Genomic DNA, 26,391 nt, shown 5'->3' with positions numbered 1-26,391 from the left:
CTCAGACCAAGGCAATGAAAAAGGCTATTTCAGAAGCCTCGAAACAGTATCCATCAACCACACCATCTCACTCTGATGCTCCATCCACCTCATCCGAAACCTCCAAAACTCACAAATTGAACTGCTCGATACAGAACTCTTGATATCAAAACCCTCCGCTAAACGCCAAATGTTCACTGAAGCCTTCTCCACCTAAAAGACCCAAACAACATAAATTTAGGCTTGCAGTCATTTCTCAGCAGCCTCAACAAACTTGGGAAACAATTTCTATTGGCTCACCTTCTGATGATGATGGAATCCCCTCTCATCAACCCCGTTCCCAATCACTGACATGACCCCGTATATTCCGATCATGGGTCCAGACCTCAGATGCTGTTGGTATTATTTATGTCACCAGAATCCAATCTTGTCGATGCTGATCCACCATCTCTGGCAGATTTCCAAACTTATGCCCAACTTATGATCCATGTGGCCAAGTCTCTTGATCTCCAAATCCAAGTCTCTTAATCTCCAAATCCACCGCCCTTTGACAGAAGCAGCTGATCATCTATACAACCTTATTTCTGAAGATACAACTACTCCAGTACTATTTCAATGCTACTTTCCCTACTTAGCACCACTCAATGATCCTGGTGGGGGGGGGGGGGAACAGCTTCTTCCCATATGATGTCAAAACGAATTGATAACCTACAGAGTCCATGACCCAGGAGCTCTATTCCTTCAAAAACAACCAGCTCCAAGCTCTATATTTGTCAAAGCCTCACAATCCAGATCCAGACATCGACAGACTCTCATACTACCAAATAAAGACAGTAGACGGATCGATTCCATGGGCAGATGACTTTATTCATCAGCAGCTTTCATCATGTGAGTTGCTAATTATCAGGGAGCCATGGGTGCATATCAACACTTCCTTTGGGACAACATGTCCACCTTGTTGAATCTTTTCCAGAAGATAAAGAGATGCTTGTCCAGACCTTCCAATAAGAGGGCCTTTCCATTGCCAAGCAACAGATGCTCTCTGCTAGACACACTGTAGATGCCACAGCAAAGTCCATGGCCATTTCAGTAGCCCTACAACTCTTTTTTTGGCTAAGAACAGCTGGCCTGGCTGAAGATGCCCATGCCTTTCCTTCAATGGAGCACGCCTCTTTAATGCTGAAACTGATGATCAATGGAGACAACCATACAAGTCTTATCAGAAGTTCTGATATGACCCCCAAGATAAACATCTTATACACCCTACTTCAAAAAGCAAAGAACCAAACCTCGGCAACAGCCCATTACTAGGTGAAACGATTGCAAACCCAAACATCATGTTTGATGCTCCCCTGACTGAGATCGCAAATGAGTGCACCCATCCTGCCCTCTGGAAACACCTACCTGTCTGGGAATCCATCACTATGGATGCCTGGGTACTGTCCATCATCTGAAACAGTTACCGCATCCATTTCTTCGAACTTCTTCCAGTGACACACATCATCACTCCACCATCACAAACCCTACAGGAAGAAATAAAAAATATACTTCTCAATGATGCCACACAACCCGTATGCCAACACAACAAAGGGTTTTTCTCTTGCTATTTCACCGTCCCCAAAACAGATGGAGATATTCGCCCCATCTTAGACCTATGAGAACTAAACGCATCATTACCACAAAATTCCAATTGGGTACCCTCGAATCAGTTCTCCCTTTACTCTGCAAAAGGTACTGTTCCCGAGCCAGCATTGGCAAGCACTCCCAAGGCGATGCATTCCTTTGCCAATGGCCTAAGACCCTCATTTACCTTTTTCCATCATTCCCACTCCTCCACAAGGTTGTATTTTGCCTACAACAAGACAAACCCGATGCCATCGTTATAGCCCCTTGGTGGCTGAGAAAACCCTGGTTCCCAGTATTTCACAATCTCTCATCAGACATTCACCACCTCCCTCTCCTGCCACACCTCCTCACGCAGAACAACTCCCAAGTACTCCACACAGACTTACCTGTTCTGCACCTGGCAGCATGGAGGATTCTGCCTTGCTGATGGATGTCCTCCATCAAGCAAAAAAACCTTCCACTAAGAAGGCTTACCTGCATAAATGGAAGAAATTTAAATCTTTCACTGAAGCTTCCTCATTGCCTTCTATCAATCCATTACTTGCCACTGTTCTGCATTTCTTGCTTCATCTTAAGTCTAGCAGCTTTTCCATCTCTTCATTAAGAGTTTACCTCTCTGCCATATTCTTATCAGCCTCCCAACTCTCCACCAGCTTATTTTTTAAACATCCAAAATTAAAACATTTTCTTAAAGGTCTATTTCATATGTACCCAGATACTCGTCCACTTTCCCTAAAATGGTCATTAACGCTTGTACTACAATAACTTACTAAAGCTCCTTTTGAACCTTTAGTTTCAGCTGATTTATGACTATTTACCTTTAAAACAGTTTTCCTTGTTGCTATCACTTCAGCTCGGTGAGCTAGTGATTTAGCAGCCTGATGTTATGACTATCCTTATTTACAGTTTTTTTCAGACAAAGTGAAGTTATCCATGGATATTTCTTTCCTCCCCAAAGTTGTATCTCAATTGCATCTCTCCCAGCTGTTTGTCCTTCCTTCTTTCTTCCCATCACCATCTTCTAATTTCAAATGTATCTGAACCTATGTTTAATAATTCCAAATATCTACAATAATAATTCCTAGTATTTGGAGTACCAGTTGCTCTTATTAGAAAGCAAAAGGAAAAAAATGAAAAGAAACCTATTTCTCAGGCATCGTGGAGTGAGAAATGAAACTTAACGACACTCTGGCTCCAAGGATAGCGCGTGCAGATAACACAGTGTCTCATGATTGGGGTTTCTATGGGTTTCCCAAGGGAGGAGGGCTGGTAGAGAGCAAAAACTGTAAATGATGTCTGTGCCATTGAAATATTAGAAGCGGATCCAGACACCAGAAGGTATTTCTTCACATTCATTATTTCCAGTTGAAAGGCAGACATAGCTGCTTATGAATCCCGTGGGTGTTTGCTGTTAGGATATGCTCTGGTACAAGTCTGATCAATAGCAGTTTTCTCAGTGTCCTTTTCTGAACCCTCGTTCACATTCTCTACATCTTATTATATATTGTTGTTTTACTATAGTTAGCAATCCCCATTAGGAACATGCAGTCAGAAACTTGAGCTCCCAAGAAGTCAATAATTGGGAAGCATTTTCAGCAGTGTGCAACAGGTACTCACACGACTGAGTACATACACTGCAAGATAGTGTTCAGCTTTGGGCAGTGGGCCACCTATTCAGCAGTAGTATGCTCTGCCCTATAAAGACTCAGCACAGGACACTGCTGCAGGCAAATGAAGTGAGCACTATGGGGGGCAAATGACTTCCTTATTGTGGAAGATAAGAGTCAACAGAGCAGAGGTTGAGCCATCAGTCCAGAGAAGGTGGGAGGTAGGTGGACAAATAGTAAGAGATGAAAGGCAGCAAATGCTGGAACCACATCTCAAGAAGAAGTTCCAATCTCCCCTAGAGGAGCTGGGAGGATTGAATGAAAAGGCCTTCTGCAAAAGTAAACATGCCAGCATTACTTGTCACCTAGGGAATGTGATAGGCTGGAATGATGAGTTATTTTCTCTGGTGGAAAATGCTGATTTCCATAGGTTTGTGGTGGAACTGGTACCCAACTATATCCTGGAAGACCCTTAGCTGCAGGGTGGTACCAGATTACTATTAGAGTGCCAGGCAATTGGTACAGCATTAGTTGACCAAGATCCATTTGACAAGCGACATCTGGAGCAGTCAGAGTGCAAAGCATGTCTATTTCTCTCTGATAGGACTCTGGGAAGTAGAGACATCAGGCAATGTCCCAGGGTAGGATACAGGTGGGCCATGTTGAATGTGTCTGTGATGGAGGACAGCCACACACCTCATGACATTCAAGAGGCTATGAGAGACATGCTGCAGTAGTGGAATAAAGCTACAGAAAGGCAAGGTCTGTTTTTCACAGACGATGGAGCAAATGTGGTGACAGCACTGAAAGCTGTGCAGATGAAAGGGGTGTGGTGTATTTCCCACATTCTCAAACTGGTAGTTTGGGGTACTTTGCAGGGTATGGAAGATACATGCATACCTAATATAATTGAAAGGGCTAGAAAGATGGTGGGGCATTTTCAGCATAGTATCTAGGTAAGTGAGCTGTCAAAGTGTATCCAAATAAAAATGGGATTTCCACTATGCCACCTAATCCTGGATGTGGCAATGTGATGGAAGTCCACTTTCTACCTGCTTGAAAGAGTCCTGGGGGAGCAAAGGGCAGTCCATGATTTGACCCTGGAAACTTCTCTTTGTGTGGTTGTTCCTCTTGGCAGAAAGGAGTGAGACATTGTGGGTTAAGTGGTCTATGTCCTCTGAAGCTTTGGGAGTGCAACACAGGTCCCTAGTGGGGAGAGAGCTGTCCTTAACAAGGTGACCCCAAAACTCCAGGGCTTGGTTGACATGATGAAGTGCAGAATCTGGGATAGTCTAGGTGGATATGGGATTCTATAGTGAGAGAACATCAATTTTAATTGGTGACCCTGGCCAGGAATCCAAAGGACCTGCTCCACTCCAGATTTGCTTCCTTGTGGAAGATGCAGGAATACATTTTAGCAACACTCTTGGACCCCCAAATTAAACAGGAACATTGGATATTAAGCAGGAGCAAGAGAGACGTGATACCAGCCAACTTTCCTTCACATTCAGCAGCAGCTACTGAAGAAGGTCCAGCTAGCACTGAGGAGTCAAACAAAGCAGGAAGAAACTAGCAATGTTCATAGCACCCCAAAAGCAGTACCAGCAGTTGTATTCTAGAGTCTGAGTCTCTCACCCCTGAAACAACTGGGCAAGCTTTCTTGGATACAGTGCTGACAGGCATACCAGAGGAAGGACGTGGCAGAGGCACAGGTGGGGTGTACGTGCAGGAGCCATACAAGCCAAGAGAGCCTGATCCCTTGTCTTACTGGACTGAAAAGGAGTCTGGGGAGGTTTTGTCCAAGTGGTAGTGGGACTACTTTCTTGCCCACCAACTAATGTGCCCAGTAAGAGAGTGTACTTCCAGGCAAGAGACATTGTCTCTCTACACTGCTTGTGCCTGGAACCTGAATCTGCAGAAAAACCTACTTTCCTACCACTGCTCGATTTGCCTAAAGTCACTGAAGATTGTTCTCACTTACTCAACTGTGCTGTCTACAAAGTTCCCACCTACCAGAAGCTATCTGCTGCTCCAGTCTGCCTGCCATTGCTGCCAAGAGTATTTGCCCACTTCTCAGTTATTTATCCTCTGCTTCCCTAATGCTGTTGACATGTCCTGCTGGCATTCCCATTGTTCAAGGTTCAACCAGCATCCCAATTACAGTCATTGCATAATACCTAGGCACTGCCAGCTGGTGGTATGTGCTCTTTTTGTTCGGCACAGTGATTGAGAAGCTTTCAGAGGTAAGGCTTCAGAGGTAAAGCTTCAATTTACACAAGTAAATTCTATACAAAATATTTTGCTTATTTGTGTGTTTTTAAAGGGGGAAATAACTCATATTTATATTGAGTGTAATGGATTTCCAGATATCAAGAAATTCCAAATTTTTAAAATGCCAAATTCTAAATCTGAAGGACTATAATACCAAATCTGAATTTCAAATCCAAATTTTGGTATTAGTGCACATTCCTAATATGCACAAAATATATAAATTTATTAAAAATAAAATTAAAAACTAGCTTTATTGAGAAAGTTACTTGTAAGAGAGAACAGCCTAAATCCCATTTCTAACAAGAAGGAAGGTTTGTGTCAGTGAGGGGAGACAGCAGGCCTACTCCTTATAGAAATAAGAAAGGAAGGCAGTGTACAAAAAGATGATAATAGTACCTAAGAATATCAGTCTGGGGTAGAAGGGAGTGGAGATCAGATATAGAAAAGGGCAAAGTGGTCTTTACTGATATCTACTCCTAAAACATTGTAGTGTTTAGGGTAGAGGGTGGTATCCACCGATAGAGGGGAACAGGCAACTAATATGCCAGCAGTCAGTGTCCCCCTCATTTCAGCAAAGTACTTAGTAAGATGTGATTCACCCTAGGGATTAGTTTATACACAGAAAGTGCAAATGGGAAACCAGATCTGGCCTAGCAATCCCATTAATTGCCTTTATTGAAGCATGCCAAATTGGTCAGGAGGAATAGATAGGCATGAGGAAGTGATTGCTTTACCAGGTTTTCTTTGACTTGAAGTCGCGTTGATTACAACAGCCACCTCTTCAGTCAGTATCTGAAGATTCAGTTAGAAAGGAGATGCCCAGGGCAGAGGACAGTCAATGTTTACCTTGGGAGGCCAGAAGTGACCAGCTCTTTCTTGGCAGATGGTATAACTAAGAGGCTGCAGGATGATGACTCCAGAGGGCAAAGTGGCATTTGCCCAGGGCCCACTATCTGTAGGGGAGATGGCCAGAACAGCAGCAGCAGCCAGCTGGGTACTGTTGGGACTGTGAGGCCAGCCTGGGGCAGTTGTGCAGTGCACACAGGTGGTGCTCCTGGCCCGTGAGCCATGGGGGCTGGATGGTGGACAGGTGCATCACATCCTGACAGACAGCCCACCATGGCCCCACCACTGCCACACCCAGAGAAGAGCCACGGGACCCTCTACTCTCTGCTAGCCCAGAGGCTGGGCTGTGGCTGCTGTGGGTGCCATTGGATCAGCTGATCTTGTGTGACCTATTTAAGTGGAAGGCAAGGGAGAGGGAAGGAGGAGGAAGCCCCTCTCCTATTATATACGTACAAAAAAAAATTGCCCAGGGCCCACCAGAGTTTTCATTGGCCCTGGGTGACGCACATGACAGAATGGTTTACTCCAGATGGAGGCTGCTATTTCACCCATTATAGGGAAAACTAAGAAGACATCCCTATCACATTTTTGGGCCAGCATTATATAGACATTAATCATACATCCTGTTTTCCCTTCACTCTCGTGTTGATCTCAGAGCTTTACTTTCTTCAGCACATGGTTGCAGATTTCTGTTTTGGCCTTTTGTTTGGCATATTTATCACAGTTGCAAAGAACAAGTATGAGCTCACACTATTGATTAATTATTGTGATTTTGTCACTGCTCACTTTTTAATTTGATATAGAGGTGTTCAGTTGGCACAGTCTGGACCATGAGAAAGTTATATTTATGATTCAGATCTCTGAAATCTGTCCATTGAGTTAGGATGTTTGATTGTAAAATGTGTCCAAAGTAATTGTCTGGTCTTCCTCTGTTTGAAATGTTGAATTCACCAAAGCCAAAGTTAATGGCTGCTCAAAATGTTGTTCTGTGCCCACACATACTCCCTACACCCACATTCCCATTTTTTAAAATTTTTCCAAAGGCCCCCTTAGACCCTCCAGTGGCATCATAGGTAGTTTTGTCATATACTGTATTGTCTTCCTGCATTCCTGGGCCCACATTGCCCCAGCCATTTCTATATTTTTATATTTGAATGTTATGTAGTTCACATAGGGAGACTTCTTCAGTTTTGGGGAAAAAACTTTAAAATGGGGGAAAATTCTTAGCGGCTTGGGCATAGGATCAGTGCCCCAATGTGAAGTATATAAAGTGAAGCCCTCATATTTCTAGGCATTGCCTATTCCCGAGCCTTATTAAGTTGTTTCTTCTTTGTTTTTTTAGAACAAATTTAAAGAGAAGAGCTTACTTCCTCTCTTCTCCATCATTGCTTTCTCTATGTGGAAGGTGCTGTGTCTGAAGGGAAGGTTCATGTTCACATCAAAGCTCTGCATGTGAGCAAGATCTCTAGAAAACTGGAATCCTTCACCACATGAGGAGCTTAAATATGAATAGGATTCTTCCTTTGGACACGTCACTCTCCATGGGGAAAAAGTAACAATGGAAGAAAAGCTATATGTTACTCTCAGCATGTGTTGTGAAGTACCAAATAAGTGACAACCAAATAAAGCTTGGAATATATTCACGAAGGCTTTCATGGCCGGGATCTACTAGTTGTTCTGGGTTTTTCGGGCTCTGGCCATGTTCTGAAGGTTGTTCTTCCTGATGTTTCGCCAGTCTCTGTGGCCAACATCTTCAGAGGACGGCAACCGGTGCTCTGGTGTAGTTGGCTTGGGAGTGCAGTATTTATGGCTGTGAGATAGGCTTTTGTCTTTTCCTGTAGATGGGTGATTAGTATGTATTGTTGTGGGTGTATTGTTGTGCTAAGGGGAAGAGATTATCTGTTCCTGTGGTTGATGGGTGTCATTAGCTAGTCTTTTGTGTGTAGTGATCCCCTGTCCTTGTAGGTGGATAGAGTTTGTTGATCATTTGCACGTAGTATGTTTGATAGCTGGGAGCCAAGTTTTGTTGAGCTTCATACTTTTCTCTTCTTTGTTGAAACTGTTCTTGTGCTTGTGGATTTCAATGGCTTCCCTGTGCAGTCTGACGTAATGATTGCTGGTGTTGTCCAGTATTTAAGTATTTTGAAATGGAATTTCATGTCCAGTTTGTTTCAGGGCATGTTCAGCTACTGCAGATTTTTTCTGGTTGTTTTAGTCTGCAGTGTTTCTCATGTTCTTTGATTCTGGTGTGGATGCTTCGTTTTATGGTTCGAATATATACCTGGCCACAAACTGCTTTGAATGTTCACCTTTAATGTGTTTAGCTGTAGACTAGTGACAGAAGAGGTATCAACATTCTGTTAGGTAACTAAACTATCATTATGCCTGTTTCTGTTGTGGTTGCAAGGGACTATCAAAATTCTATTCCTTTGTGTTCTAGATATAAAAAGAGTTTTTAGATTATCCTTGTTTTTTTGATACCCTTTGGCCTTACCCCCATTTTTGCCATAAACAGTAGTACTGCATAAGATCACTGCTTGTGGTTCTGTTATCTGGAGGTGCTTGTTTGAAATGAATGAATATAGCAAGTGCATTCTTCACAGTGTGGAACTGTTTTATGATAAGCTTTCTCTAATACAGTAGTGATGCCACAGCACATTAGAGCACCACTTCATCAAGGCACAGTGGGGGGAAAGATGAAGTAAAAACATTTAAGGGACCAGCATCTGGACAACAAGTCAATTAGCAGGCATATACGAAGACAACTGCTGGTAGTGAAATGCCTCAGATGCCATTCAAACAGTACTTAAGTAAATAGTCCATGGTGAATTAGTCTGCAATCTGATGCCTAATTTAACTCCAAGAACCTCCATCCTTGTTGCTTAAAATCTACAAAACAAAACTAACATGCTAGAAAATAAGGCTGAATTACTGCATAGATGGCATTAGTTCTGCTATGTGGATGACATTACTGCCTTTAGGATGGACCTCTAAGAGATTTATGCCATCAGTAAGTCCTAAAATTCAGTTTGAATTTTCTTGTAGCAACAAACATTGATGTGTAGCTTCTGTTAGACACAATGGCCTTGCTACATTGTCAGGTTCACATATGTGGCAAACCAATATTACTCTATATTCTGCTGAGAACATCATGAAAATGTGTGTTGATAGACTGCAAAAACTAAAGCACTGCATTTTTAAGTAACTAATAATAATCACATGCTATCAAGTTGATTAAGACTTATTGGTGGCCTTTTACAGGTTTTGTTTATATAAAGTACTCAGAAATGGTTTACCAGTACTTTCTTTCTACAGTATGAATATATCTATGAATATATGTATTAATAGTACAAGTATCTTTCCTCTCTTTTCCACAACAAACAACCAAGGTAAAAGAGTTTTGTTTTATTCTAAGTGTGAAATACAGTGGTGCCTCACTTAGCGGTGTTAATCGGTGCAGAAAAAATTGCTGCTAACTGAAAACATCGCTAAGTGATTTTTAAAAGCCCATAGGAATGCATTGGAACCCCTTCAATGCATTCCTATGGGCAAAAAACACCTTTAAACAAAAATCCTCCATACGGCGGCCATTTTTGCTGCCCGGTATGCGAGGAATCTGTCCCAAAACACAGCAAGCGGCCATGTTTTTTTCCCAGCGACCATTGCTTTCCAAGCTACGAGAGCTCTGACTACAAAGACACTGGGTTAAACAACAACTGCAGACTGCATCTGGTTTTAGATATAACCCTCCATGGACTAGACATGCTTCTGACACCAAGTTGGTGTAAAGCACTGCAGTCTTGATGCAGAAACTCTGTTTTGCTGTGATTTGATCTACAGACTGTATTATGTCTGAAATCACAATCAGTGCTCATACAGTGGCCGTGGATTAATTTAGGAGTTCACTGTTCATACTGGTTGTGAGGCGAGTCACATTCCAGACTGCAGCCCCTTTGTTCCTTTCTTCCTGACCTCACATCTTCTGATCCTTCAATGGTTTGCAGCCCAGAAGAGTTGTTAGATTGAGAGAGAAAGGAGGGGGAGTAAGCACACCTGAGAGCCAAGGGAAATGTTGCCTCTGTGGGGGTACCTGTGCAGTTAGACTTGCCTTGAGGGTCAGGGTGAAGCAGCTGAAACTCCAACTGAACTGTCTTTGAAGTAGATTCTTATATGTTCAGCCAAGAAAGAGACACAGGAGAGGTTGGTGGGTGTGTTAGCTGGATGCCAGGGGTTGGGGAGAAGAGTTGAAGGTGTCCCCAGATATGGTGCAGGAGGACCCAGAGAGGGGGTATATACCAGTCCAGATATACCAGGCATTGTTTGCAGAAGAGCTGGGTAAAATATCCCTGGCTCAGCCAACTATCCTTTCTAGGGATTCTCCCCATTTAAGCTTCAGACTACTATATTTCTTAAAAAACCTTTCAATGGAAAAATGACATTTTTTAATATTGGAAAAAGTTTCTGTCACCAGAGCCCTGTAATTCTTGCATACGTTACTTGAAAGTAAGGGAAAGGAGTAACAGATGGGTGGTGTGTAGTGGTGATCCCATATACAGTGGTGCCTCGCACAACGAGTGCCTCACACAATGATAAATTCACACAACGATGGCTTTTCCTGAAAAATTTGCCGCCTCACACGATGTTTCCTATAGGGAATTTTCGCACAACGATGTCCCTTTTCGCTCCTGTAAAATGCCTTAAACTGTTTGAAAAGTGTTTTAAATGCTTGCAGTCGTTAGCCCACCTCCTGAAACCTATGCAAACTTAATTTGGTGTTGTTCTGAGGCGTCGTTAATTTTTGGTGATTTTTTGTTTTCTCCATTGAAAGCCATGGCACTTTGCTTTTGCTTGTTTTCTCCACTCTGTTGCTGAATATCACGCCCAAACTGCCTACATCACCAAAACACCACCTGCAGACATGCCCCCTGTCTGTACAAGAATGTGCCACAATTAACCATATGAGCAATAGTCTGTTTGAATCCTTCTGACTTAAAGAAGTAGAAGCCTCTCAGCAATGGGGGGGGAGCCACTTTGGGAGCAAAAATGGCTGGACCAATTTGATTCAGCCTTTGCATCATGTGGTCAGTAAAATATGTTTCAAATTTATCTGTTTTGTAAGTGGAGCAAATCCTGCAGTATTTGACCATGTAGTTCCACTCTAACAACTGTAACGTTTTTTAAGCAAAGGGAACCGTGCCACCACTTTAGCAAGCCAGATGGTGTAATGCAGCTTTCAGACTAGGGGGTGAACAGGGTTGTATTTATAACTGATGACTTGCCTAGCTCCTCAATCTTAATTACTCATGGCTCTTTGCTGGTCACAGATTGTTTAGAGCTTTGCCTGAACTTCTGCTTGCCAGACTAAATCAAGTTTGCAAATCAGTACACTTGCTAAGAAAGAATATTACAGTCCAATATAATAGGAAATGATTAAATCTGAATCAAAATCCCAGACAAATAGCTTTATTATAGCTCAGAGTTGCAATAAACAGCATATAAAATCTCCCAGATCCCTTTATGTGTTGAACATATATGCAGTAATGTTCAGGGTACAGAGTATATTCAATTGTGTGTGCTAATGTGTAAAAAAAAAAGCAGAGTTCCTAATAAAGTAGAGATGGGGAAACTTTAGTTTCTTGATGTAAGCAATTCACTTCTCAATGTATTCTCAAAGGCTTTTATGGCCGGGATCTGATGGTTGTTGTGGTTTTTTTGGGCTCTTTGGCCATGTTCTGGAGGTTGTTTTTCGTGATGTTTTGCCAGGCTCTGTGGCTGGCGTCTTCAGAGGACTGGCATAGGAACTCTTCCTACTCCAGTCCTCTGAAGATGCTGGCCACAGAGCCTGGCAAAAAGTCAGGAAAAACAACCCCCAGAACACGGCCAAAGAGCCCAAAAAACCCACAACAACCATCAATTTACTTCTCACCTTTCCATGAATCAGGTTGGCTGAGGCAGACATGAATTTGTAGTTCCACAGAATCTGGAAGGTTGTAGATCTGTTAATTCTGTGCTAGAATGTATTGTTTTTGCCTGTCACATACTGGATTTTCTTCTCTTTAAACCTCTACGGTTACTATGTCCAGACATGTTCCAGTATGTGAGAATAAAGTTTTTTTCAGTCAAAAACAATTTTTTAAAAAAGGATACAGCAAATAACTCTAGTGAATTATTGAATATATTAGCTTACAAATTGGTCAGTTGGAATACTGATTATGGAAAGAATATGTAACATTTTAAAAGTCTGTGTTTATTTTCCTTTCCTTTTTTTTAAGACACTGGGGGATAAAGAAGGGAGATAGTTTTTTTTTAGTATCCCAATCTTTCAGAGTGTCTGAAGTCAAACATAATCATTAGCAATAAAGTTTCAAACACTGTAATTTTGCTTGGCTTTAACCATACTCTTCACACACAATGAAGTCACCAAATAGTAAGCCAGTCATTAGCAAACATGTATCTTTAAGCAGAAATACACAGACTTTAATCTGAAATGCAAGTATTACATAGAAAGAGGTGAATTTGGGATAGGGGGTAAGCCAAATACTTTAAATAATTTGAAACATCTCTCTGTTCTTAGTAGGACAACGGTTTGTGCCATGATCCATTAATGTTAATGTGGATGTAATTTTTCTTAATCAATTTGTCCATGTGTTTGGACATAATTCATGTTAATGTAAATGATTACGTGATTCAGAGAAACAGAAAACATTGTGGTTTAGGATAATGTATCTGTTCAGATTCCTAATCCTGAAAAATAAATGTAAAAACACTACGTGATGTGATTTATTGTCTAAAACTGAAGAGACTGAAACCCAGCTTTAAAAAAAATCTGAAGATAATTCTTTGAAGTTTAACAGCTATATAATTGTCTGTAGATTGTTATGAAATACTCACATCAGTAAAAAAAAAACTTGCCAATGAACCTCTAATCACAGATTATGGTTAATCAAACTGATGAATCATATGTACATGAATGTCATCATCACCATTGTCGTTTCAAGTGAAAGAAATGCTGTAGCACTGAAAATATCTGGCATAAAAGAATGGAGCTTTAGCAAGATATTGATAGAACGTTGTATCTCAAATGTTATATCACAAATTTATTCATTTGAAAAAAATTCTTGTTTTCCTATTAAAACTACTTACAAAATAGGAAAACAGTTTAAAGTGTTATTCATTACTGGAAGAGTTTTACAGCAAACTAAAGGTAGGAATAAAAACACAAAGAACTCAAAAGAACATCAGATAACATTAAGCAACAACAGATTAAAATACTTAAAAAAAATTAGAGTGACAAAACTTTGAAAAGGGGGGGGTGGTCCTCAGAATCCTGTTCCATCCTGTGCATTTGCCTAAGATAAGAAAATCTAAGGAGGAAACACTCAATTTATTTACAGTATGATTCAGCTAATATTGTTATTGTTATTGTTGTTATATGGGATGCCAGAGTTGAATATAAAGAACTAGAAAAAATAACAGAATATAGAGGCCTGGTAAGAGAAATAACTCACTTGTGGATGAAACACATATTACTGTTTTGCAAAAATATTATAATCAGTAGCAGATATCTGAAATGACACCAACAGAGCTGCAGAAAACAGCAGTATTAGGAACAGTATACATATTATACTGATATTTAACTGATTCTTAGATTTTAAGTTAAAACTTGTTTATGTTACATAATACGTCAAACAACACGTCCACACTGGCATATAGACTGGTATATGGATCTCTGTTGGCACAGGAAAACCCACCCAAACCCACTCCTCTCTTTTTTCTTTTTGTCTTCATTTTTTAAAAAAATATTCCTCTAACTGACACAGCAAAATTCTAATACCATGCTAGGTTGATGCATTGCAATTTTGATATGGCACTTACCCTATTTAACAACAACAAAAGGAAAGTAAGTCCAGCCCCCTAAAATATGCCCAAGAGAAAAAGCAAGAAAGGGGGCTATGTTGACTCCCTGGGCTCCACCCCACAAGGCAGCAGAGCCCCAGCTGAGGAGAAAGGCAGGAAAAGGGAAATTGCCTCAATTCCATATATCCAACATTCACCCCAACATTTCCACTCCTGCTGCAGCTATCCTCAGCTGCTTTTGCTGCTGCCTTATTACTCACAAATAGACTGGGTAAACCTTATTTGTTTATTTATTAGATTTGTATCCTGCACATCTAGACTATGTCTACTTTGGGTGGATTACATCAAAAACATGAAAAACAACATATAAATAATTAAAACAAACATTTAAATCAATAATATTAATATTATTAGTGGCATTCAAGATGGAAAAGCAAAATGGGAGTTAGGATAGAAAAGAAAATCAAGTAATGACCGGATGGCACGCTTGCCTAAAGAGCCAGGTCTTAAGTTGGCTCTTAAAAACACCCAGCGAGGGTGCCAGGCAAATTTCCAATGGAAGTTTGTTCCAAAGTCGAGGGGCCACTGCCAAGAAGGCCTGGTTTCTTGCTCTTTCTTTCCGGGCTTCGCTCAGCGTTAGGCACCTCAGCTGCCTCTCCTGGCTGTATGGAGTGATTTGAGTAGATCCAAGTGGGAGAAAGCATCTTGCTAGGTATTGAGGTCCTAAACCATTTAGGGCTTTATATGTCAACATCAACACTTTGAAATCAATGTGGAAACGAATGGACAGCCAATCAAGGCAACCTTGTTCTGAATGGACCTGTAGCATGGTGGAAGAGGACTAGAGAAAGGATATTTGTATTTGTATATGAATAAAAATATCCCAGGCCCAGGTGGCAGAGAAACCCAATCCTGCCTCCTCAAACTCACCTGTCCACTTGTGGGCAGCAGCCGCAGTGTGGGATGATGAGTCTCCCTGCTCAGCTGCTAAGTGGCCAGCAGTGCAGGGAAACAGATGTGCCACCTGGGCTATGTCTGGGATTGGCGTGATGAGAAGGATGCCAACTGCACAAGTTGTGCAGTGATCCATAAGTGAATAGGTCAGTTTGGGGAGGCAGGGGAGAAATTTCATGGAGGACATATATAATTAAAAGTATAATTGTCATTTTGAACATATTTATCGAGTTCAAAGGGACAAATTTAAAGGTATTCATTTATCCAAATCCAAGAATATGTCAGAAGTCTGTTTAGTAAGATATAGTGTGATTCATCTGTGAAATGTTCCTAAAAATCAATATCCTAAGATAAGTAATAGTGCTTAGGCACCACTGCTAATAAAAAAATGTGATATATTCTTGAGTTTTGTCTAGTAAATTGAATAGGTGGACATATCTCCAAACATATTAATTACTTCCATTCATTTTTGAATGAAAGACTTGGGTTTAGAGATTAACAATAAAGTACCATCTGTGTGGAGTCATTTTAAATTAGTAATGTTTATGAAGAAAAGTACGTTATAATTTTTTCTAATGCCACAGGAAAAGAGTTCCAAATACAAATTGAATATAAGAGGTGAAAGAAGACAGCCTCATCTGGTACCCCTCTCAAGGGGAAATGGTACAGAAAATATCAGTAGTTAATACCCTGGATCTGGAAAATAAATAAAGAATCTGAATTCATTTCAAAAAGTTAGGAGAGAAACAAAACTTTGTAAATACAGTGAAGATAAACTGCCAGCTTATTTTATTACAAGCCTTTTCCACGTCATGTGAAAAAACAGTGCAATCAAGTCTGATCTTTGCCAGATTTTGGAATCGTTGTAATATAGGCATTGTATAATGATGGCAAGGACCCATTTTCAAATCTCTCATTGACACAACTGTGGAGTTAAAAGGTCTGAAAAAGTTTTATGTCTTTCATCAGGAACTCCATATGGTCCTGAAGATTTACCAGTGTTCTTATTCATAACCATTGCCTTTGTCTACAGACAAAGGCAAAGCAGGAAACTGTTGCTGAAGATCTAAGAAGGCTGTATCAAGACAAGATATTCCTTTTCAATTCCATTCAAAGTCTGCAAGGCTCGCTTGGGATCCCTTTGATCATGGGGAAGCCATTTGGGACCATGGGACAGGAGGGAACATTTAATTTCTGAAAAATTATGCTGCCAGAAACATTGTCCCATGGTTGCAACTAGAGATGGGCATGAATTGCTTCATGCTGGGTTATTGCAAGTCATCGGTGTGGCATGACAGGTACCATGCATACCCTTCCCTCCCTCACCTCCCCAGCTGGCTCCCCACTTACCAGGCAGCACATGCTGCTCATTTCCTTGCTGTGCAATTCTCCAGTTGCAATAGGATGCATGCTTCCCTCCTTCACCTCCTCCAGCAGCCACCCACTCAGATAGTTGCACGATGAGGAGGCAGCTAGCAGCTGGCCAGGGAAGTGGGGGAAGGGAACATACCCAACCACTTGTAATGACCTGGCACAAAGCAGTTTTGCCCATCTCTACTTGCAGTATATTTCTCATGACAAAAGAGATGCCAAGAGTCTTGAACCTTTCAGGGAAATCATGAATATTTAATTGCTGTCAAATGACTGTGGTTGATGACATAATCAGCCTTATGTGGAATAGGTCATAGCAAGAGAATTTCACTCAGTGGTTTCTTATTATGGCTGAAATAGGCCAATACCTAAATCATGTTGTTGTTGTTGTTGTTGTTGTTGTTGTTGTTGTTGTTGTTGTTGTTGTTGTTGTTGTTGTTGTTAGGATTAGGATTAGGATTAGGATTAGGATTAGGATTAGGATTAGGATTAGCCATTTCCTAATCACATTACCTAGGTCCATGAAGTATAGGAAATGCCACAAAGACTACAATTATTTGCCTTATTCAAAAATAAACTGACAAGTGGGAAATAATTTTATATTATAGCTTGTTGACAAAATGAGATCATTTGATAGTTCTGACAAAATAGGGCACAATGTGTGTTCCTTCAGAGTATGCAATTTTAAAAAGGCCAATAAAACAGGGGAATCTGTCAGTTTAATCGATATAATATGCCACATGAAAAATGCTTTCCAATCTCAATTTACTCTGAAATTTATCTGTAGGGATCAGGGAGCACATTAGCAAATTTGCAGCATTCGATGAGCAATTTGTAAGTGTTCTGTCAGGCTAAAACAACTTAATGTGACAGATTCCTAGTGACTTGTATCTTAATGTTCTCCTTTAGGCTTCTAAGGTAAGTTAATACAGGATGAAGTGACAATACAATGTGTGGATTTATCTTGGTAGGAAAAAATGAGGAACTGATATTCTGTTCTGAGATAGTATATTCAGTGTCACTAATACTGTAAACAATATTAACATTTAGGTGTTACCTGTTCGGAGTTACCATTGTTCAAAAGAGCAAGGTAGTGGCTTTTTAAAAGTTTGGTTAGAAGTCTGGCAATAAAATTATATGAGATTGAAACATGAGTTGCAGTTTTCTTTTAGAGAAAGAGATATTTCTCCTTCTTCATGAGCTAACCTAAATGTAATTGCAGCTGCACAGGAGTGCAGTGATGATACTGTGCAGGCAGAGTAATTCAGCTTTCTACAAGGCAGTTCTAAAAATGGAAGCAGCGCAAATCATAACTTTTAAACTGGTTTCGAATCAGCACCAAATTTGCAACAGTTGTAGAGGACAGTACATTCTTGCTCTATGTCAAACTTGGGACACTTAGGCAAAGGGCTTTTAAGTTATATAATGTAAAATGTAAAACAGTTTTACCCCACCATTCAGAAACAGACATCTCCAAACTACCCCAGATTTAAAATAGCTCAGATAAATTGAGACCCATTTTATTTATTTTGAAAGAGAATGGTTGGTTCCACTTACTTTTTTTTAATCTGGAAAGAATTCAGGCTATAGGGTTGCAATATTGATCCTCAAATAAGACCTTTCAAAAGGGAAAAACAGCCACTATGTTACAAACTTCATCTTGAATCCTGGCTGTAGGGGATGAAATATTGGTCCTTTTAAAAATGCCTTCAAAATGGGAGAAGCAATGTTTTCCTATAAAATTAAGCATATGTGACACAGGATTGCCAAGGAGAAGAGCTCCAGCAAAGGCTATGTTATACCTGAATAGCTCCACTCTGGGGCAATCCGAACTTTTGAATCTGCCAACCAGGATCTAGTTAGCTGACTCCGAGGAGGAGAACTTTTAAATTCCGTCCTGACCAATCTCTCTTCCTACTGCCTCCCACCAAGCTATATTGTTTTTTTTTTCCCCTGGTCAGTTCTGTATTCTCACTATATGTATAAGGTAGGAAAGCCTCTGTTTTTACTCATTTTTGCTCCACTGAGAGTTTAGTCTTAACTTAATTGAGCATCCATCTGCCTTTCATATGGTCCTTGGTATCTATGAAGCACTCCTCCAACTCCACATTTCAAATTAGTTGATTTTTCCTCTTTCTTACGTCACTTAATTTTTTTACATAATATGGATGATTTTGACCTTCGTTTCCATTGTCAATCTTTGCTAACTTCCAGACCCCTTTTTTAATTTCAAAAAGCAAAGGAACATCTTTTGGAAAACATGTAGACAACATATTAATAGAACCATTGGGCCTGTAAAGCTTTTCTTCTGCTGGTTATCTACACCAAGGAAAGATTTGGAAATTGGAAAATAGTCTTCTAATCTGCATTCTGTGTAGCAGGCATGGCAACATTAGTTTGGCTGAGAGGTTAAAGGGTATGTATATTTTTCCATTGTAAAAAGTACATTTACTCCACACCTTTGCTTCAGCGTTAATTATGTCTAAAACAGCCCTTCAAAATATTTCAGCACAGAGGGACTGCAGCCACAGTCCAGGTATTCTTGCTTCTGTCCTCCCACAGCAACCATAGTACAAATCATGTGCTCATCCTATGAGATCCTCTAGTAGTGGATAATTCTGCATGAGAGAAGCCTCTGTTGGGATTTGTATGCAATGAGTGTTTCATAAACTTCTGTTTTAAAAAGCCAGGAAATTCAATTTTTAAAAAAACCTCCCATTTACAAATGTGAAATATACTGTTTCATGATTCAGAATGCCATGTTGCCAGCAGGAAAAATAATGCCATCATTACCTAACAAAGGGCATCCTGAATCTTGATGACACTAAAGTCAGCAGTCAAGATGATCTGTAGGATATCTCACTACCATTCACAAAGAGGCATCAAGCAGGGTAACAACCTGACTCATTTTGTTTAATAAATTCACAATTTCTTACCAAAACACAAAGCAACTGTCAGGACTGTTTTTTCAGCAGGTTCTCTTGTCGGAATCCGGCTCCGACAACCTGTGGTGAAGGGAGAGATCCCTGAAAGGGCCCAGGGAGGGATCTCTGAAATAAAGGAGACTGCAGTCGAGTTATCTGGTTCCAAGCGTGCTCAGGGTCATCAGCTGAAATACAGGAACACACAACAGAACTGAACTGAACAGAACTGTACTGAACTGCCTTAGCGATGCCCGGCACCTCCTTTTATTGAGTACAGAAGTTACATAACTCAGGACTTGAACCAATAGGGCGTTGAGTGTTGTCTGCCCAGCAACAAACCATACCAGGACATCAATGTGGTACAATGCATGAGTACGTGGTAACAAGCACATAAGTTATGGTGCATATTCCCACATTCTCTAGGCATCTATTTCTTGGTGGCACAAAGTAATCTAAATTCCTAGATGAAATTTCTGTCTTTTACCTGAGAGACCAAAAATGAAAGGAATGTAGCTACCATATAGCCAAAGTCAAATTTTTGAGTTTAGTACAGTGGTGCCTTGACTTATGAACTTAATTTGTCCCAGAAGATGTTCACAAATTTGAAAAGTTCATAAGTCAAATCAGCATTTCCCATAGGAATGCATTGAAAACTGACTAATCCGTTCTGGCTGTTTTTTGTTTGTATGTAGAGGTGTCGTTTGTAAGTCGAAGCATTAGTTCCCCTAGGAACTAATGCAAAACCAGTTAATTCATCCTCTACAACTAGGAGGAGATTTTTTTTCTTTAACCTAAGATGACTTACGTAAAAAAGGGCAGGAAAGAAAGGAGGGAGGGAACAAACACCTTTTAAACAAAACACCTTTAAAACCAAGCATCTTTTAAACCAATTTTTACATTTTAAAATTACAGTCCCAGGCAATCCAAAGTCCATTTCCCGCTTTCCCAATTTTTTGTTCGTAAGTCGAAGCTTTGTTCGCAAGTTGAAGCAAAATTTTGCAAACGGAGTTGTTAGCAAATTGAAATGTTCGTATGTAGGGCTGTTCGTAAGTTGAAGCATCATGTACTCTTGAGGATCTCTCTCAAAAAAGGAGACAGTTTAACAGATGAAATTCCAGTCATCTCTATAGAATAGTGAGACTGCCAATTATGATGAAAAGACAAACTGTGAGAGTATTTCCTTCAAGTGGTGTAAGTTTCTGACATATTTATTTAAATTTTGAATGAAATATGGGAAAACAAGGTGTCCTGTGTTTAAAAGAGCTGAATAACTAGGAGGAAGGGTTGAAAAATCAAAAGTGATCTATAATCCTTTTACATCTGTAGTACAGTCAACCCTTGACTTACAAACAGCCCTAGTTACAAACGTTTCGACTTACAAACCACTCTGATAGAAAAATATTGACTCTGCTTGCGAACTTAGATTCGAGTTACGAACCGAAAAAACATGCAGGAGGAGGGGGAAAGCGCAAAATTTGAACTTTCAGTTAACCGTTGGCCAGTGAAGAGGGTGCCTGTCTGCTTCCTCGCTCTTCCCAGCATTTTGAGAGTGGATTTGGAGACAGTCTTCAGACTGCCTGGTACTGCCTGCTATTGCCTGGTACAGTGCTGTATGGACTGTATTTTTATATATTTTTTGGCTTTTTAAAACATTTTTTATTTTTGGATTTTTAAAAGGTGCTCCCTCCCTCCTTTGCTGCCCCCCTTTTCCCCAACAGGTGCTTGTATTGGCTTGTCTTGATTGAAAAGGTGCTTTTCAAGGTGATCTGTTGTCTGAAAGGTGCTTGGTTTTTCCAGAAGGTGCTTGTCTTAGCTGAAAAGGTGCTTTTCAAGATGTTCTGTTGAAAAGGGGGCTGTTCCCTCCTTCCCTCCCTCTTTTCTTTCCTTTTTTTAAAACCTAAGTCATCTTAGGTTAAAAGGAAAAAAAGAAACAATTCTGGCCCTAGTGGTTGGAACGGATTAACCAGCTTTACATTAGTTCCTATGGGAACGAATGATTCGAGTTACAAACTGCCCCTCGACCTAAGAACCAAAAACAGCTGGAACAGATTAATTGGTTTTCAGTGCATTCCTATGGGAAATGCTGATTCAACTTATGAAATTTTCGACTTACAAAGTTCCTTCCGGAACAGATTAAGTTTGTAAGTCGAGGGTTGACTGTAAATATTTCCACAGTGCCTTTGTGACACAAATGGTGAGCTCTGCCAGAGAGAAGCCTATCCCACACTGACAGAGTGCTCGGGGTTATTTTATGGGGTGATGTTGGCTTAGGTCACACTGGCAGGTAGTGAGAAATGAAGATGGATTTGTGAGTTCCCTGTAGGACACAGGGGACACTTAGAGTATCCGAACTCTCAGTGCTGCGGATTATAAGATTACAGCACGGATGGAGACGATGTGCTGGGGCCACCCACAGGCCAACAGCTGGCAATAGGCGGCTCAGGGATGGTCAGAACATGGCCAGCTGGGCTGGCACTGTCTCCAGGATGAAGGGCTCCACTACAAACATCTTTCCTCACTACAGCAATCCCCTCTGTCTTCACTAAGATGTTTAAAGTTAATAGCATGTGGCCCTGGTTTTACCCCATCATCTGTGTCTTGCCTCTTTATTCCAGAGTGCGGAAGGACAAAGGCAATGAGAACTCTCAGGCGCAGTTTCTTTGTCCATTTTTGTGAATACTCCAGTTCTTAAAAATATGAGTAAAGAAAAACACGATTTATTTACTTTTTAAAAACATTATGTAAAAATCTTTTTAAAAAAAATAACCTGTCAGAAATTAGTAAATATATTGTGAAAAATGAAACTTATTAATCTCCAAAAATTGTAAAATTGCAGACATCAGTTAGCCAATATGCCATACCACTAAACATATTGTATGCACCTCATATGTTCAATAGTACAGTACAGTGGTGCCTCGCTTATCGATTTTAATCAGTGCAGAAAAAATAGCTGCTAACCGAAAACATCACTAAGCAATTTTAAAAAGCCCATAGGAATGCATTGAAACCCCTTCAACGCGTTCCTATGGGCTTAAAACTTACCTTTAAGCGAAAATCCTCCATACAGTGGCCATTTTCACTGCCTGGTATGCGAGGAATCTGTCCCTAAACACAGCGGGCGGCCATGTTTTTTACCCAGTGGCCATTTTGGAACTGCCGATCAGCTGTAGGAAAAAGATCACTATGCGATAATCAGTAAGCAAAACAGCTTACCGATCATCGCAAAGCAATTTTTCCTATTTAAAATGTCGCAATGTGATCGCTTTTTCGATCACAAAATCTTCATCGCTAAGCAGTTTTGTCATTCAACGGGGCGCTCGTTAAGTGAGACACCACTGTATATGCTAATTCAGGATTCTGGGTTAGATATCAGAATTGTGCTAATTACAAAAAAATTGATGATTTTTTTAAAAGGTGAAAACTGCACCTTTTAATAGAGATGAAACTGCTCAAAGAAAAGGTCAACTTGCTTGAAAGTTCCTAAGGTTCTAGAATTTGCATACAAAGTATTGTGAGCCAAAGTAACAGGACTGGAATATTCTAAAATTTTTTGTTCATTATTTGCTAGTACAGTACATAACAATTCAAACAGGATTTTTAAGGTGTGTGAGATATTTAAGGAGCTGTTTTTACCAGTGCCAGCTCAGTGACATAGGTATCTTGCTGTGCAGCCAGAGATTGGTAGTTCAGTTCCCTGCTGTGCATCCCAGAAAACTCAGCCTCTGTGGCATTGGGTAATCTGCAGAGTCACAGGAGTCCCCAGAAGGAGTGGTAAACCACTTTTAAGTACTCTCTATCTAAAAGACCTTAGAAACAGTTATTGTAAGCCAGAATTGATTTCACGGCACATTATTATTCTACCAGTGCCGCTCCTCACCACCTACTCCTTGCAGAGGTTTGAACTCATGATTCCTAGTACTCCATCTACCACATCAAACTAGCTATCAAAGGATTCTGTACCAATTACCAATTCAGTAGCTTCGATAATTAGATAACTTCAACTTCAAAACCTCTTCAAGAAAGTAAAAAATTGCAGGAGCTGAAGAAAGAAGCTGTGTCTGAAAGACCTGATAAATGCAATATTTAAGGATTATCAGAATAAAATTATTTTTTTAAAAGAAGTGAGACCGAAAGTGACCAAGTGGAAGAATATATATTTTGTAGTCATTGATATTGTTCTTATAAACATGAACAATGGCATATCTTGGTGACTTGAATTTTAAGCAAGTAAATCCATTTAGCTATCTAGGAATCACAGTCCCAACAAAAGAAGAATTTTTTGTTGCCAAAAAGAGTAATCCAAATATGTTTCAAGAAATTTAGGAACAAAGTGGGGCCTTTGCAGATACACACCAGTTTGGTGACTGTAAAGATGTTTGTCCTCAGGAAACCCATCAGTGTGTCAATATATTAATTTTTAATTTGTATCAGTTAGCCTCAAATAGTTTCAGTGACTCATAAGCATTTATTATTTGTTTCTTAAATTTGAAAAATAAAGGATTGAGACCTTAAATGTGACACATTTTTACATACTAGAAAGCAACTGATTTCTAGGTCTGTGTATTTTTTTTTAAAGCTCTGGAAACTTATATTGGATTCTTCAGGCATTTTTATAAATTCATGACTAGAAAAGTAAATAGTTTACAAAGTTAATCTCATTGACTTCGATGAGGAAGTTATGTATGTTATTCTCAGACTCGCTCTGTCTAAATATCTGACTGTGATCGTCTTGCATTGTATCTTTTACAATGTACACTTTTGTTCATTTTTCTTTTTTATTGTTTTTGTAATGCAAGACATAAAGCTGAATTTCTGAGGAAACAAGTCACACACTGGTTTTTAACATTTAGACTGTGACATGAACTATTTTGTTTTATACCTTCTGTATGTAACAATATTTTTTTTAAAATACCTTAAAATATAGCAGTTGGGCTTTTAAAGGTCCACAACATTTGTTTGATCATTTATTGTGTTTGTTTTGTTTTGTGTTTCTTGTTGAAAAGCCATTGTTATTTGTTTCCTTAACATCCTTTTTTTCAAAACAAAAAATCATTTCATTCTGCGTTTCACTCTTAGTTTTTTTTTAATTTATCTTTATGTAGCCCATTATGTAAGTTAAAAACACTGACCAAAAATGTGTGGGGATTTGGTGAATCACCTCCTGCATAGTTTGCATTGATTCTAAAGTTTGCATTCATTCAAAATAAGTACAGTAAGTCTCTGACAGTGACTTACTTTAACCCAATAAGTAGCAATTAGAGTAGGCCCATTTAAATCTATGAAGTTTATGGAGGAGTTGACTCATTGTATCACAATTTGTTTATTAGTCCTTGTAGCGTTTACCCTGCTCATGAATATTTATATTGAAATTTGCATGCACCAATAGGAGTTGGTGGGGGTGGAGTTAAGTGGGGAAAATAAAAGGAGAAAGAGGGAGAAGGAGAGTAGGCATTTGAGAGTGGGGAAGAAGGTTGTTTAGTTGAGAGTTAACGGCATTGACTGGATTTTTATCACTTATAAACAATTTCTACTTGGTTCTTAAATGATATGTTGCTTGGACCTCTGTCATTAATAGCGAACAAAGTTGATTTAATCAATCAACTTTGGCAGCTGAATGACACGTAGCATGCACCTTTGCTTGGTGAAATGACCAAAGGCCACACGGGAACATGACATTCCTACTCCTGTGCAATTTACTATACTAAGAAGCAAGCAAGCAAGCAAGCAAGCAAAAATAAGTTTATTGCGTGGCACACAGGCCATTGCTATATGCATCAAATAAACCAGTAGGAACCAATATAAACAATATAGACCATTACAATATAGTACAATAGAATATTAAAAGCCATTTAGAATCAAATCAAGTTGATTTCTATTACAGCACAAAGCTTTATCATCTAAAGAGAGGACAACGGCAGATGGAAGATACTAGCCAATGCCAGCAGCAAGCACTTATTGTGAGTGGAATAATCCAAAAGATGCAGTTACTTAAGTATTGACTTAATTGATAGAGGCGGAGGATACAGATTCCATTTTTAACAATGCAAAGATAAACCGTGCCATTAAGAAAGTGACAAATTTGTCTGTGTCAGAAAGTAGGATCTTGAGCTTTTCTTGCTCAGAATTACTAGAATGTTTTTGTAAAATAGGGTTGAGAAGCCTTTCACTATAGGTCTCTAAGAGTGGACAGTAGAGCACTACATGTGCCACTGATTTTTGATCAGAAGAGCAAACTCTCTTGTGCAATGGAATTTGTGTACAGTGTCCTAATAAACTGGTTAATGGTAACATATCAAAATGTGCCCGAGTAAAAGATTTAAAGGCAAGGGTAAAATGTTCTTATACAAAGGGGCCATTTTTAGAGTGCCTAACAAACCTAAATTGTATTCACATAGGCTTTCACGGCTGGGATCTAATGAATGTTGTGGGTTTTTCGGGCTCTTTGGCTGTGTTCTGAAGGTTGTTCTTCCTAACGTTTCGCCAGTCCACAAGCACCAGCAGAACTTCAACAAAAAAGAGGAAAGTTTGAAACTCAACAAAACTTGGCTCCCAGCTCTCAAAAATACAGTGTGCAAAAGGTCAACGAACTCTACCCAGCCACAAGGGCCGGGGATCACTACACACAAAATACCAGCTAATGACACCCATCAACCACAGTGACATATAATCTCTCCTTATCACAACAAGACACCCACAACAAGACACATTAATCACCCATCTACAGAAAAAGATAAAAGCCCATCTCGCAGCCATAAATACTCCACTCCCAAGCCAACTACACCAGAGCACAGCGTGCTATGCTCTGAAGATGCCGGCCACAGAGACTGGCGAAATGTTAGGAAGAACAACCTTCAGAACAGTGCCAAAGAGCCCAAAAACCCACAACAATCATTAAACCTAAATTGGTTTGAACCCAGTGATCAATCTCTGTTTCAGTAAATATCTTGCAGCAGATA

General features: G+C 39.9%; 1 protein-coding gene and 1 long non-coding RNA gene across 3 annotated transcripts in view; one reads left to right on the top strand and one right to left on the bottom strand.

The window, feature by feature from the left end:
• The window catches only part of KLHL1 (kelch like family member 1), a 262,467-nt gene that overhangs the window by 122,791 nt on the left and 113,285 nt on the right, over nt 1-26,391 (top strand). The gene's annotated exons all lie outside the window — the stretch shown is intronic.
• On the bottom strand, nt 1,961-2,533 carry LOC144588288 (uncharacterized). Its single transcript, XR_013543784.1, has 2 exons — nt 2,424-2,533; nt 1,961-2,079 (listed from the first exon to the last, which is right to left on the bottom strand). It is a non-coding gene; the product is annotated as an uncharacterized LOC144588288 (long non-coding RNA).

The sequence above is a fragment of the Pogona vitticeps genome, chromosome 3, assembly GCF_051106095.1.
Source record: "Pogona vitticeps strain Pit_001003342236 chromosome 3, PviZW2.1, whole genome shotgun sequence".
NCBI classification, from domain to species: Eukaryota; Metazoa; Chordata; class Lepidosauria; order Squamata; family Agamidae; genus Pogona; species Pogona vitticeps.
Note: the sequence above shows the minus strand (reverse complement) of the source record. Positions and strands in the feature narration are given on the sequence as shown.